Below are 16493 nucleotides of genomic sequence, written 5' to 3'. Positions count from 1 at the left end.
CACCCTTCAGGACACCCTTATAATACATCTCGGGCGTGCGATACTCCTTGCCCGGCGGTGGCGCGTCCGTCACAAGCTTCTCGGCGTCCATCTTGCCCCAGTGCACCTTAGCGCGGGCAAGGGCCCGACGGGCACCTTCAATACATGCGGAGTGCTTGATGACGTCAACCCATGGACAGGCGTCCACCAGCCGCCGCACCAGACTGAAGTAGCTCCCAGGCATGGCCTCTTTGGGACAAAGCCGAACTATGAGGCCCTTCATGGCCTGTTCGGTCACCTTGTGGAGCTCGACCAGCTGCTTCAGCTGGTCGCTCAGGGGCACCGGATGTCCGGCCTCAGCATACTGAGACCAGAACACCTTCTCCGTCGAGCTCCCCTCCTCGGCTCTGTAGAACGCGGCAGCATCAGACACGCTGCGGGGCAGATCTGCGAACGCTCCTAGAAAGCTCCGAATTCGGGTAAGTAACAGGTAATTCACTTTTACATGCTTGCTTTGCATGAAGAATGCCTTACCCGCCACTATCTTCTTCACCGCCTCGATTTCCTGGAGGGCCTTTTGGGTTTCGGACTTAGCGGCTTTGGCACTTTCAAGAGCGGACGCAAGCTCGAACTCTCGAGTCTTCGAGTCACGCTCCAAATTCTCGTGTTTTTCCACGAGAGCCTGGAGCTCTTGCCGCACCTCCGCCACCCGCGCCTCTTGCTTCTCTCGCTTGGTGCGTTCCGTGGCCGCATTGCGTTCGTCCGCGGACACCGCCTCCTTCGGGGTCGCCACCTCGTTCGTGGCCCCTGCAATACCCACGTTATTCCTGTCATTTTTTGCAACCAAATCCTTTTTTATAAGGTACAACTTTAATAAGGTGCTACTTACCTTCCTTGTCCTCGAGCTGCTTCTTGGCACGACCGAGCTCGCTCTCGGACCGCTCGAGGCTCTTCTTCAAGGCATTGACCTCCGCAGTCAGTGCGGCAGAGGTCAGCAGCACAGCCTGCATTCCCATATTGACATATTTTTTAGACTCCTGCGTATATCTTTTTTGATCCTCAGTTCGGCTTTTCTGTCCGAACACCGAACTGAGCATCAGGGGCTACTGTCTATGCGGTACTATTTTTACACATCCTAATCACATACCTCAAAGCCTGTTAGAAGGCTGGTGCAGGCTTCGGTCAGCCCGCTCTTGGCGAGTTGAACCTTCTAAATCACCGCACTCATGACAGTGCGGTGTCCCTCGTTGATGGAAGCATTGTTGAGCGCCTCCAGCAAGCTATCCGGCGCCTCCGGTTGGACGGAGGCCGCCGGCGTCACTGTCTTGCCCTTCTCACGAAGGGGCCGCCCGCCGGACTCTGGAACCACTAAAGGTTCCGGTGCGGAGTCTGGTCCAAGGTCCGGGAGGTTGCCCTGTGGCACCTCCGGCGCCTCCTCCTTCTGACGGGTCCCCTTCTGGGACCCCACCTCGGCGTTGTCTGCGTCACGAGGGGAGGAGGCGGTCGGAAGTGAAGCGCTATTCACATCCGACGAACCCAGGGACCCGCTCAACAAAGCGGGGAGATCGTCCTTGGGTGGACTACATGGTTGTATTCGGCGTTAGAAGACGCTATGCAACGAAAGGAAAAACATAAGTTATTCTGGAATCCGGATACTTATGATCTCGCCAGGGGCTTGGCCCTCGAAGGCCACTCCTCCTCGCCGTCGCCGGCGTTGGTGGAACAGTCCGGAGGAAGGGTCCTTCCCTTCTTGGACCCTTCGGCCTCCCCCATAGGGGAAGCCTTCCTTTTCTTCTCTCCCCCCGCTGGGGGAGAGGCCTCTTTCTTCTCCTCCTCGTCCTCGTGGGAGGAGTCCGCCTCGGAGTCATCGGACGATGAGTCCGATAACACCTGGCACCGGGAACTCCTCCGAGATCCCGTGGCCTTCTTCTCCGGCACCACGTAAGGCACCGGGACCAGCAGCCCTATCAAATGGGCATCCGCTGGGTCTTCGGGCAAGGGAGCCGGGCAGTTAACCTACCCGAACGTCTTCTGCCAAGCCTATCAAAGGTAATGGGAGTTTTAGATCCCGCATAGAGTCAAACTATGGAAAGCAAGTGTCCCGTAAAGGATAAAATAGCTTACCTCGCCGGCTTGACGCTGCGAGCTGAATCCGCGATCTTCAGTGGCGGATGGGGGAGCCTCAGCGCCCTTGAACAGCACCCTCCAGGCGTCTTCGTACGTAGTGTCGAAGAGCCTGCTCAAGGTTGGGTGCTGTGCCGGATCAAACTCCCACAGATTGAAAGCCCGCTATTGGCACGGGAGAATCCGGCGGATGAGCATGACCTGGATTACGTTGACAAGCTTGAGCTTCTTGTTCGCCAGGGTTTGAACGCAGGATTGAAGTCCGGTCAGCTCCTCCGAATCACCCCACGTCAAGCCCTTCTCTTTCCAGGAGGTGAGCCGTGTGGGGATCCCAGATCTGAATTCGGGGGCCGCTGCCCATTTAGGGTCACGCGGCTCGGTGATGTAGAACCACCCCGATTGCCACCCTTTGATGGTTTCCACGAAGGCGCCCTCGAGCCATGTGATGTTGGGCATCTTGCCCACCATGGCACCTCTGCACTCCGCTTGGCAGCCGCCCACCACCTTCGGCTTGACATTAAAAGTCTTCAGCCATAAGTTGGATGCAGAGGAAGGCCTCGCACACGACGATGAACGCCGAGATGTTGAGGATGAAATTCGGGGCCAGATCATGGAAATCCAGTCCGTAGTAGAACATGAGCCCTCGGACAAATGGGTGGAGTGGGAAGCCCAGTCCGCGGAGGAAATGGGGAAGGAACACCACCCTCTCATGGGGCCTGGGGGTGGGGATGAGCTGCCCCTCATCGGGGAGTCGGTGCGCGATATCGCTGGACAAGTATCCGGCCTTGCGCAGCCTCTTGATGTGCCCCTCCATGACGGAGGAGGCCATCCACTTGCCTCCCGCTCCGGACATGGTTGGAGAAGGTTGAGGTGAGATGTGCGGACTTGGGCGCTGGAGCTCGAGTGCGCAGAGATGGATAGGCAAAGGAGGAAGAAGGCGTAGGTACAAAGGTGGATCCTTATCCCCTTATATATGGGCGAACGAAACTGTGCGTCCCCACCAGCCCGGTAAAACTTGCTCATCTCCCAAGCGCCGCAATCAATGGCGCGGTTGGGTTACCCACATCCGTATTGATGAGAATCCCGGAATAAGGGGACACGATCTTTGCTTTGACAGGACGTGCCAAGGAAACCGCTTCGCTAAACGCGCTGAGGCGGAACAATAAAAACAATCCGAGTAAAGGCTTGGCCGTGGTGTGATGTCATGCCACGAAATACGTCAGCAGATTGAACTTGTGCGAATATTATTCTCTCTACGGTGGTATGTGGAATTTATTTTGCGGAGCCGGACACTATCCTGGTGTTCAGAATCTTCTATGAATTATTCGGAGGAGGAACCCGCCTTGCAATGCCGAAGACAATATGCGCGCCGGACTCGTCGTCATTGAAGCCTGGTTCAGGGGCTACTAAGGGAGTCCTGGACTAGGGGGTGTCCGAATAGCCGAACTATCATCATCGGCCGGACTCCAAGACTATGAAGATACAAGATTGAAGACTTCGTCCCGTGTCCGGATGGGACTTTCCTTGGCGTGGAAGGCAAGCTTGGCGATACGGATATGTAGATCTCCTACCATTGTAACCGACTCTGTGTAACCCTAGCCCTCTTCGGTGTCTATATAAACCCGAGGGTTTTAGTCCGTAGGACGAACAACAATCATACCATAGGCTAGCTTCTAGGGTTTAGCCTCCTTGATCTCGTGGTAGATCTACTCTTGTACTACCCATATCATCAATATCAATCAAGCAGGAGTAGGGTTTTACCTCCACTAAGAGGGCCCGAACCTGGGTAAAAACATCGTGTCCCTTGTCTCCTGTTACCATCCGCCTAGACGCATAGTTCGGGACCCCCTACCCGAGATCCGCCGATTTTGACACCGAAAATATGCAAGAGGCAAAGAAATCTATGAAAGAAAAAGGTATTAAAGCTGAAGATGTTAAGAATTTACCTCCTGTTGAAGAAATACATGGTCTTAATTTACCACCTATTGAAGAAACACATGGTCTTGATAACCCGACACAGGTAGTAAAGGTAAATTCTCTCTATAGATATGATGAAGTTGAAATCCCGTCTACTAAGTTTCCTAGCCAATGTTTGGATGAATTTGATGACTTTATGGCTAGACAAGAAAACTTTAATGCTTATGTTGGTAGAGAATAAAGAGTAATGCTTTCATGATTGGACGCTTGAGTGATTATATGGCTAGATTTAAATGTGAACTTAAACTCATTAGCAAATATGCTTCTATGTTTACCACTCAAGCAGAGCAAGTACTTAAAGCTCAAAATGATTTGCTCGATGAATTAAATATAAACATGATTTTGCTGTTAGAGTGGCTACTAGAACTGGTAAAGTGACTTAGGAACCTTTGTATCCTGAAGGCCATCCTAAGAGAATTGAGCAGGATTCTCAGAGAAATAATTTAGATGCACCTAGTCCTTCTAGAAAGAAGAAAAAGAAAAATGATAGGACTTTGCATGCTTCTAGTGAACCTGTTGTAGACACACCTGAGAATCCCAATGATATTTCTATTTCTGATGCTGAAACACAATCTGGTGATGAACATGAACCTAGTGATAATGTTAATGATAATGTTCATGTCGATGCTCAACCTAGCAACAATAATGATGTAGAGATTGAACCTGCTGTTGATCTTGATAACCCACAATCAAGGAATCAACGTTATGATAAGAGAGACTTCGTTGCTAGGAAGCACGGTAAAGAAAGAGAACCATGGGTTAAGAAACCCATGCCTTTTCCTCCTAAGCCATCCAAGAAAAAAGATGATGAGGATTTTGAGTGCTTTGCTGAAATGATTAGACCTATCTTCTTACGTATGCGCTTAACTGATATGCTTAAAGTAAATCCTTATGCTAAATATATGAAGGATATCATTACAAATAAAAGAAAGATACCGGAAGCTGAAATTTCCACCATGCTTGCTAATTATACTTTTATGGGTGGAATACCAAAGAAACTTGGAGATCCAGGGGTACCAACTATACCATGCTCCATTAAAATAAACTATGTTAAAACTGATTTATGTGATCTTGGAGCCGGTGTTAGTGTTATGCCTCTCTCTTTATATCGTAGACTTGAATTGAATAAGTTGACACCTACTGAAATATCTTTGCAAATGGATGATAAATCAATTGCTATACCTATCGGTATTTGTGAGGATGTGCCTGTTGTGGTTGGAAACGTTACTATCTTAACAGACTTTGTTATTCTTGATATTCCCGAGGACGATAGTATGTCGGTTATCCTTGGTAGACCCTTTTTGAATACTGCAGGGGCTGTTATTGATTGCAACAAAGGCAATGTCACTTTTCATGTTAATGGTAATGAGCATATGGTACACTTTCCGAGGAAACAACCTCAAGTTCATAGCATCAATTCTATTGGAAAAATTCCAACTATCATTATTGGAGGTTTTGAATTTCCTCTTCCTACTGTCAAGAAGAAATATGATATTCTTATTATTGGGGATGTTCATATCCCCGTTGAGAAAAATATGAAGAGATTGTTCTTGAGGGGCTCTTCTAGCCAAGGCTCCAAGGATAAACAAGCTAAGGAGAAAGAAAAGGCCAAGTATAATCTTCCTCGCGTGGCGGAAGTACGGTCGTGAATGTCCTTGTGATGATTTCTTGAGAGCAGCTAGGATTTATGATGACTTTATTTGTTGGCTGATAATGCGGGCCTCACCGACTTCCTCCACGACTAGATAGAACAGCCATTACCTTGTCTTACCGGAGGCCGTCTACGCGCTCCGTGGCCAGACATCAGCTCCAGAGCCTGAGCCGGAACCACCACTTGACCCTTATCATCCATCATCTTATCAGTGGGATCCGGAGGAGATCGCCAGCCAGTGGCGATATGATGACGCTCCTTAGTACACCAGAGAGAGTAGCCACGATCTATGGGCATAGAACAACTTAGGCCAAAAGCCTAAGCTTGTGGGAGTACGTATTTCTCACTAACATTACATTCATGCTCATACTTTTTCATTGAACTATCCATGCTAGTTTAATTTCCTTTTCTAGCTTTCTTCTTGTGTGTTCGATAAACCTTAAGAAAAACCAAAAAATAGTTAGTTTAATTTCCATGCTTGTAGTAGTAATTAAAAAGAAAACCCAAAAAGATTTCTCGTTCTTCTTTTGTTTGTTGGGAGCTTTCCCGTGTAAATAGTTTTATTTCTTTTCTTTCCTTTGGGGGTCGAGAGGAGAAGACCATAATGAAAATGTTTAATGGCTCCAATATGCATGATTGTTGATTTAACTTAGAGCCCATATTACCTTGTCTTCTCCCTTGAATTGAATGCTTGCAGATTCCAGCTTAGTCCAATGCATGTGCACTATTATTATTATCCACACCATTCGGTCGTGCAAGTGAAAGGCAATAATGATGATATATGATGGACTGATTGAGATGAGAGAAGCTAGTATGAACTCGACCTCTCTTGTTTTTGTAAATATGATTTGTTCATCGTTCCTGATTCAACCTATTATGAATAAGCATGTTTGCAATGACAATTATAGATTATAGTTGCTTATGCCATGCTTAATTAGCTAGGAGCTTATAATGGTTTACCTTGCGTGCCAAGATGCTATTAAAATGGTTGTGATGTGGTATGATAGGGTGGTATCCTCCTTTGAATGATTCGAGTGACTCGACTTGGCACATGTTCACGCATGTAGTTGAAACAAAATCAACATAGCCTTCACGATATTTATGTTCATGGTGGATTATATCCTAGTCATGCTTGCACTCGATGTTGATTAATTTTAATGCATGTTCATGGCTGTTGTCGCTCTCTCAGTTGGTCGCTTCCCAGTCTCTTTCTAGCCTTCACCTGTACTAAGTGGGAATACTGCTTGTGCATCCAAACTCCATAAACCCCAAAGTTATTCCATATGAGTCCACCATACCTTCCTATATGTGGTATCTACCTGCCATTCCAAGTAAATTTGTATGTGCCAAACTCTAAACCTTCAAATGAAATTCCGTTTTGTATGCTCGAACAGCTCATCTATTAACCAGGGCTATCTGTATCTTCCATGTTAGGCGGGTTATTCTCAAGAGGAGTGGACTCCGCTCCTCATTCACAAGAAAATGGCTGGTAACCGGGATGCCCAGTCCCATGCTCAAATCAAATCAAAATAATTAAACAAAACTCCCCCAGGATTGTTGCTAGTTGGAGGCACCCGTTGTTTCAGGCAAGCCATGGATTGATGCTTGTTGGTGGTGGGGGAGTATAAACTTTACCATTCTGTTTGGGAACCACCTATAATGTGTGTGGCATGGAAGATATCGAGATCTCATAGTTGTTACGTTGACAGTGAAAGTATACCGCTCAAAATGTCATTTATCTCTATTTCAAAATCGAGCTTTGGCACCTCTACAAATCCCTGCTTCCCTCTACGAAGGGCCTATCTATTTAATTTTATGTTGAGTCATCACCCTCTTATTAAAAAGCACCCGCTATAGAGCACCGCTGTCATTTGCATGCATTACAATTAGTTTATATTGGGTATGACTATGACTGGTTCTCTTTTACCATGAATGACAATGTTTAGTCAGTCCTGATGACCCGCAAGTATACGGGATAGTTGTAGCCTCTTTAGATAAGTAAGAGTATCGAACCCAACGAGGAGCCAAAGGTAGAACAAATACTCTCTCAAGTCCTATCGGCCACTGATATGACTCTACGCACGCTTGACGCTCGCTTTACCTAGAACAAGTATGAAACTAGAAGTACTTTGTAGGTGTTGTTGGATAGGTTTGCAAGAAAGTAAAGAACACGTAAATAAAAAGTAGGGGCTGTTTAGATAAAGAAGCAATAAAGTAAATATAACGAGTGTGGAAAAGTGGTGGTAGGAGTTGTGAAATTGTCCCTAAGCAATTGACTACTTTACTAGACCGATAGCAAGTTTTATGTGGGAGAGGCCACTGCTAGCATGTCATCCCTGACTTGGAATTCTATGCACTTATGATTGGAACTATTAGCAAGCATCCGCAACTACTAAAATTCATTAAGGTAAAACCCAACCATAGCATTAAGATATATTGGCCCCCCTTCAATCCCGTATGCATCAATTTCTATGCTAGGTTGAAGCTTCTGTCACTCTAGCCCTCCAATACATAGTCCTATCAACATACAACTAACCCTAAGGTGTGATCCATGCGCGCGCTCATATGATGGGCACCAAAGGACAGCAACATAACCACAAGCAAATTAAATCAATCATAGCAATTCAGCAACCACCAATAGGACAACGAAAATCTACTCAAACATCATAGGATGGCAACACATCATTGGATAATAATATGAAGCATAAAGCACCATGTTCAAGTAGAGGGTACAGCGGGTTATGGGAGAGTGAACCTCTGTAGATAGAGGGGGGAAGGTGATGGAGATGTTGGTGAAGATGAGGGAGGTGTTGGTGAAGATCGCGGTGATGATGATGGCCCCCGGCGGTGTTCCGGCGCCACCGAAAGCAAGGGGGAGAGAGCCCCCCTTCTTCTTCTTCCTTGACCTTCTCCCTAGATGGGAGAAGGGTTTCCCCTCTGGTCCTTGGCTCCCATGGTGTGGGAGGGGCGAGAGCCCCTCCGAGATTGGATCTATCTCTCTGTTTCTGCGTTCTTTGATTCTGCCCCTTCACTGTTTCTTTTATATCCGGAGATCCGTAACTCCGATTGGGGTGAATCTTTCGCCCAGATTTTTCTCATAAAATTAGCTTTCTTGCAGCAAAAGAAGAGCGTCAACCGCCTTACGGGTGGCCCAGGAGAGTGCCAGGCGTGCCCAGGGGGTGGGCGCGCCCCCTATCTCCTGGCCACCTTGGGCACCATTTCGCGTTGATTCTTCCTCCGGAAAATACCAAATATTCCAAAATAATTCTCCATCCATTTTTATCCCGTTTGGATTCCGTTTGATATTGGGTTTCTGCGAAACATAAAACATGCAACAAACAGGAACTGGCACTGGGCACTGGATCAATATGTTAGTCCCAAAAATAGTATAAAAAGTTGCCAAAAGTATATGAAAGTTGAAGAATATTGGCATGGAACAATCAAAAATTATAGATACGACGGAGACGTACCAGCATCCCCAAGATTAATTCCTGCCCGTCCTCGAGTAGGTAAATGATAAAAAAGATAATTTTTGATGTGGAATGCTACCTAGCATAATCTTGATCATATGTCTAATCATGGCATGAATATTAAGACATGAGTGATTCAAGGCAATAATCTTTCATTTGACATAAAAACAATGATACTTAGGGCATCCCAATAAACAATCATGTCTTTCAAAATATCAATGCTTCAGAAAGTTATCCCTACAAAATCATATAGTCTTGTATGCTCCCTTTTCTTAACACAAGGTACCCCTCATGCCTATCCCGGTGTCAGCCAAGCAATTGTTTCATACTTTAGTATTCTCTAACTTTTTTAACTTTCATGCAATACATGAGCGTGAGCCATGGATATAGCACTATGGGTGGAATAGAATATGATGGCGGAGGTTATGTGGAGAAGACAAAAAGGGAGAAAGTCTCACATCGACGCGGCTAATCAACAGGCTATGGAGATGCCCATCAATTGATGTCAATGCGAGGAGTAGGGATTGCCATGCAACGGATGCACTAGAGCTATAAGTGTATGAAAGCTCAAATTGAAAAATAAGTGGGTGTGCATCCATCTTGCTTGCTCATGAAGACCTAGGGCATTTGAGGAAGCCTATCGTTGGAATATACAAGCCAAGTTCTATAATGAAAATCCCCACTAGTATATGAAAGTGATAACATAGGAGACTCTCTATATGAAGAACATGGTGCTACTCTGATGCACAAGTGTGGTAAAAGGATAGTAACATTACCCCTTTTCTTTTTATTTTTTTTCTTTTTTGTTCTTTTTGGGTGGGCTTCTTTGGCCCCCTTTTTTATTTAGGCTTCTTTGGCCTTTCGTTTTTTTTTCTTTTTTTTTCTTTTCTTTTTCATGGGGCAATGCTCTATAATGATGATCATCACACTTTATTTACTTACAACTCGATATTACAACTCGATACTAGAACAAAGATATGACTTTATATGAATGCCTCCGGTGGTGTACCGGGATATGCAATGATCTATCATAGCAATGACATCAAAAAATGGCAAGCCATGAAAACATCATGCTAGCTATCTTACGATCATGCAAAGCAATATGGCAATGAATGATCAAGTCATGAATATGATGATGATGGAAGTTGCATGGCAATATATCTCGGAATGGCTATGGAAATGCCATGATAGGTAGGTATGGTGGCTGTTTTGAGGAAGATATAAGGAGGCTTATGTGTGATAGAGCGTATCATATCACGGGGTTTGGATGCACCGGCGAAGTTTGCACCAACTCTCGAGGCGAGAAAGGGCAATGCACGGTACCGAAGAGGCTAGCAATGATGGAAGGGTGAGAGTGCGTATAATCCATGGACTCAACATTAGTCATAAAGAACTCACATACTTATTGCAAAAATTAAAAGCCCTTGAAACAAAGTACTACACGCATGCTCCTAGGGGGCAGGCTGGTAGGAATTAACCATCGCGCCCCCCGACCTTCATGCAAAGATAAACAATCAAAATACAACGCGCGCCAATTTGGTTACATAGTTAGTAGACCATACGTGCATGCTTCGGGAATCACAAACCTTAACACCAAAATCCTTACTAAACACAACCATCTACTAGTACCTCCCACATATTATCATCTCTATATCGCAAAACTATTGCAAGGAATCAAACCTATCATATTCAGTGATCCACAAGTTTATGTAGGATTTTATGACTAAACATGTGAATGATCAATTCCTGCCATCTCTCTAAATAGATATAAGTGAAGCAAGAGAGTTTAATTCTTTCTACAAAAGATATGCCCACGCTCTAACAAATATAAGTGAAGCAAAAGAGCATTCTACAAATGGATGTCTTATATGTGAAGAGAAATAGGCAATCCAAACTTTAAAAGATATAAGTGAAGCATATGAAGCATTCTATAAAGCCATACTCAAAAGATTTAAGTGAAGTGCAATGAGCATTATATAAATCAACCAAGGACTATCTCATACCAGCATGGTGCATAAAAGAAAAGTGAAAACTAAATGCAAAAGACGCTCCAAGACTTGCACATATCGCATGAACGAAACGAATACGAAAACATACCGATACTTATTGAAGAAAGAGGGGATGCCTTCTGGGGCATCCCCAAGCTTAGACGCTTGAGTCTCCTTGAATATTTACTTGGGGTGCCTCGGGAATCCCCAAGCTTGATCTCTTGCCTCTCTTCCTTTTCCTCATATCGAGACCTCCTCGATTAGACACTTCATCCACACAAAACTTCAACAGAAAACTCGGTAAGATCCATTAGTATAATAAAGCAAATCACCACTCTAAGTACTGTAGAAAACCAATTCATATTTTGTTTTTGAATTGTGTCTACTGTAATATAACTTTTCCATGGCTTAATCCACTAATATAAATTGATAGATTCATCAAAACAAGCAAACTATGCATAAAAAACAGAATCTGTCAAAAACAGAACAGTCTGTAGCAATCTGAACATCCCCCATACTTCTGGTACCCCAGAAATTCTACCAAAATTAGGAAATATAAACAATTTGTACCGCAAGACAGTGCAAAAATAGTCAGAATCGTTTGACTTTCCAGTTAAAAATGTAAAATCGTGCACTACAGCCAAAGTTTCTGTCCTGTACCGTACAAACCAACAAGCATTGCAAACATCCTAAAGGCAAACCTTAGCACATTATTTTTATAATACAATGGAATTGTACAAGGGGATAATTATTTTTGTTGAAAAGTTTCCGTAATCAAGATTCACAAAGTTTCCGCGAGCATTAACAAAGTTCAAGGCTAGCTCCCACTACAACAATGCTTGTCTCTCTCACTTTCACTTTCCTTTTTGAAAAGTTTTTGGGTTCCCCTCTTTAATTTTTTTTTGTTTTTAGACTATATAAAAGAACTCAACAGAAATAAATGACTCTCTAAAACTTCCGGGTTGTCTCCCTGGCAGCGCTTTCTTTAAAGCCATTAAGCTAGGCATATAGTGCTCAAGTAATGGATCCACCCGGATCCCAAGGTATATCAAAGCCAATTTTAATTAAAAAATGATTTGTAATTTATTTGAAGTCTAACTCTCTTCCTATGCATCGGCATGTCATAAAAGAACAATTCATGCACACCAAGTAAAGGCCAATGCATAGTATAAGCAGTTTCTTGCAATTCTATCATATTGGAAACATAGAGAGGTGGATATATAGTCCCTCTCTCATAATAATTGCAAGTAGGAGCAGCAAGCACATGCATATTACATTCATCAAGATCATCATGTGCAATGGTAAAAGGCAACCCATCAATATAATCCTTAGTAAGCACAAACTTCTCCGATATAGTGTAGTTGGGAGAATTCAAAAGGATAATAGGACTATCATGTGTGGGTGCAATAGCAACAATTTCATGTTTAACATAAGGAACTATAGCAAGTTCATCTCCATAAGCATAATTCATATTGGCATCTTGGCCACAAGCATAGCAAATATCATCAAAAAGGGATATTTCAAACAAATTCAAGGGATCATAGCAATCATCCTTCGGTAAGCATGAAGGGGAATTAAACAATGTATGAGTTGAAGAGTTACTCTCATTAGAAGGTGGGCACGGGTGATCAACCCGCTCTTCCTCCTTTTGTTCTTCGCTCTCCTCATCATCTTTTTCATCCAATGAGCTCACAGTTTCATCAATTTCTTCTTCCATAGCTTCCTGCAAAATATTAGTCTCTTCTTGGACAGCGGAGACTTTCTCAATAAATGCATCAATATTGTAATTGTATTCATAATTGTCATAGCAATATTTCGATATAGCAAAATTTTTAGGCCTATAAACATCATCATCTAAAGCTTCATACTTTTCAAACAAAGATTCAATTTCATAAGCAGCCTTAAAAGCAACAAATTCTTCAATTCGTTCAACATCATAGTAATCATATATAGCATTAGCATAAGAAGCTAAGGTTCCATTATCATTAAATTTGCATGAAAAGGGAAGGTGTGGAGCCTTCATCCTAGAGCAACAAGTATAATCATATCTCAAGCATAGATCCCGAGCATACCAACACAACATATTAATTTGATCCCATAATAGTTTCCCTTTTTGCGTCAAGCGATAATCCCTAAAGTATTCACGTTGATCCAACGTTACTCCCATAACATAGTTGAATGGGGTTTTCTCAGGATTATTAAAGTAGTACATAATATCTTTCACATAATGATCACTGAGGGTTTTAGGAGGTTCCCCATCTCCATGAGCAGCATCTACTCCTAATTTTTTTGGTATTTCGTGTTCAATATCCATAACTAAAGATAGAGAACAACTTAGAACCACAAATAAAATTACTTAGTGATAAAGCAAACAAGCACACACGAGAATATTCACCCCACGCTATGACTCCCCAGCAACGGCGCCAGAAAAAGGTCTTGATGACCCATAAGTATATGGTATAGGTGTAGCCTCTTTCGATAAGTAAGAGTGTAGAACCCAACGAGGAGCTAAAGGTAGAACAAATACTCTCTCAAGTCCTATCGGCCACTGATATGACTCTACGCACGCTTGACGTTCGCTTTACCTAGAACAAGTATGAAACTAGAAGTATTTTGTAGGTGTTGTTGGATGGGTTTGCAAGAAAGTAAAGAACGCGTAAATAAAAAGTAGGGGCTGTTTAGATAAAGAAGCAATAAAGTAAATATAACAAGTGTGGAAAAGTGGTGGTAGGAGTTGTGAAATTGTCCCTAAGCAATTGACTACTTTACTAGACCGATAGCAAGTTTTATGTGGGAGAGGCCACTGCTAGCATGTCATCCCTGACTTGGAATTCTATGCACTTATGATTGGAACTATTAGCAAGCATCCGCAACTACTAACATTCATTAAGGTAAAACCCAACCATAGCATTAAGATATATTGGTCCCCCTTCAATCCTGTATGCATCAATTTCTATGCTAGGTTGAAGCTTCTGTCACTCTAGCCCTCCAATACATAGTCCTATCAACATACAACTAACCCTAAGGTGTGATCCACGCGCGCGCTCATATGATGGGCACCAAAGGACAGCAACATAACCACAAGAAAATTAAATCAATCATAGGAATTCATCAACCACCAATAGGACAACGAAAATCTACTCAAACATCATAGGATGGCAACACATCATTGGATAATAATATGAAGCATAAAGCACCATGTTCAAGTAGAGAGTACATCGGGTTGTGGGAGAGTGGACCGCTGTAGATAGAGGAGGGAAGGTGATGGAGATGTTGGTGGTGATGAGGGAGGTGTTGGTGAAGATCGCGGTGATGATGATGGCCCCCCCTGTGTTCCGGTGCCACCGGAAGCAAGGGGGAGAGAGCCCCCCTTCTTCTTCTTCTTCCTTTACCTTCTCCCTAGATGGGAGAAGGGTTTACCCTCTGGTCCTTGGCTCCCATGGCGTGGGAGGGGCGAGAGCCCCTCCGAGATTGGATCTATCTCTTTGTTTCTGCGTTCTTTGATTCTGCCCCTTCACCGTTTCTTTTATATTCGGAGATCCGTAACTCCGATTGGGGTGAATCTTTCGCCCAGATTTTTCTTGTAAAATTAGCTTTATTGCGGCAAAAGAAGAGCGTCAACCGCCTTACGGGTGGCCCAGGAGAGTGCCAGGAGCGCCCAGGGGGGTGGGCGCCCGCTATCTCCTGGCCACCTCAGGCACCGTTTCGCGTTGATTCTTCCTCCGGAAAATCCCAAATATTCCAAAATAATTCTCCTTCCGTTTTTATCCCGTTTGGATTCTGTTTGATATTGGGTTTTTGCGAAACATAAAACATGCAACCAAGAGGAACTGGCAACTGGGCACTGGATCAATATGTTAGTCCCAAAAATAGTATAAAAAGTTGCCAAAAGTATATGAAAGTTGAAGAATATTGGCATGGAACAATCAAAATTATAGATATGACGGAGACGTATCAAGTCCTTGATCTTTAAAGGCCCTCTGCATTTCTGTTTTGTGGTCTTAGAAAGGGCTAGCGAGATACCATCTTGTTATATCATATTATGATTGTTTTGAGAAAGTGTTGTCATCCGAGATTTATTATTATTGCTCGCTAGTTGATTATGCCATTGATATGAGTAAACATGAGACCTAAGTGTTATTGTGAATATGGTTAGTTCATAATCTTTGCTGACAACTTGAATGTTGGCTTTACATATTTACAACAACAAGAGCAAACAGAGTTTGTAAAAGTTTTTCTTTATCACTTTCAGTTTATCAACTGAATTGCTTGAGGACAAGCGAAGGTTTAAGCTTGGGGGAGTTGATACGTCTCCGTCGTATCTACTTTTCCAAACACTTTTGCCCTTGTTTTGGACTCTAACTTGCATGATTTGAATGGAACTAACCCGGACTGACGTTGTTTTCAGCAGAACGGCCATGGTGTTATTTTTGTGCAGAAATAAAAGTTCTCCGAATGACCTGAAAATCCACGGAGCAACTTTTCAGAATTAATAAAAAATACTGGCGAAAGAAATAGTGTCAGGGGGCCCACACCCTGTCCAAGAGGGTGGGGGGAGCGCCCCCTCCCCCTGGGCGCGCCCCCTCCCCCTGGGCGCGCCCCCTGCCTTGTTGGCCCCCTGAACGTCCACCGACCTCAACTCCAACTCCATATATTTGCTTTCGCGGAGAAAAAAAATCAGGAAAAAAGTTTTATCGCGTTTTACGATACGGAGCCGCCGCCAAGCCCTAATCTCTCTCGAGAGGGCTGATCTGGAGTCCGTTCAGGGAAGCAAAGAGGGGGATTCGTCGCCATTGTCATCATCAACCATCCTCCATCACCAATTTCATGATGCTCACCGCCGTGCGTGAGTAATTCCATCGTAGGCTTGCTAGACGGTGATGGGTTGGATGAGATTTACCATGTAATCAAGTTAGTTTTGTTAGGGTTTGATCCCTAGTATCCACTATGTTCTGAGATTGATGTTGCTATGACTTTGCTATGCTTAATGCTTGTCACTAGGACCGGAGTGCCATGATTTCAGATCTGAACTTATTATGTTTTCATGAATATATGTGAGTTCTTGTTCCTATCTTGCAAGTCTATAGTCACCTATTATGTGTTATGATCCGACAACCCCGAAGTGACAATAATCAGGATACTTCTTGGTGATGACCGTAGTTTGAGGAGTTCATGTATTCACTATGTGTTAATGCTTTGGTCCGGTACTCTATTAAAAGGAGGCCTTAATATCCCTTAGTTTCCATTAGGACCCCGCTGCCACGGGAGGGTAGGACAAAAGATGTCATGCAAGTTCTTTTCCAT

Source organism: Triticum dicoccoides, chromosome 3B (genome assembly GCF_002162155.2).
Source record: "Triticum dicoccoides isolate Atlit2015 ecotype Zavitan chromosome 3B, WEW_v2.0, whole genome shotgun sequence".
Taxonomy (NCBI): domain Eukaryota; kingdom Viridiplantae; phylum Streptophyta; class Magnoliopsida; order Poales; family Poaceae; genus Triticum; species Triticum dicoccoides.
The sequence above is the reverse complement of the archived record's forward strand: the minus strand, read 5'-3'. Positions refer to the sequence as shown.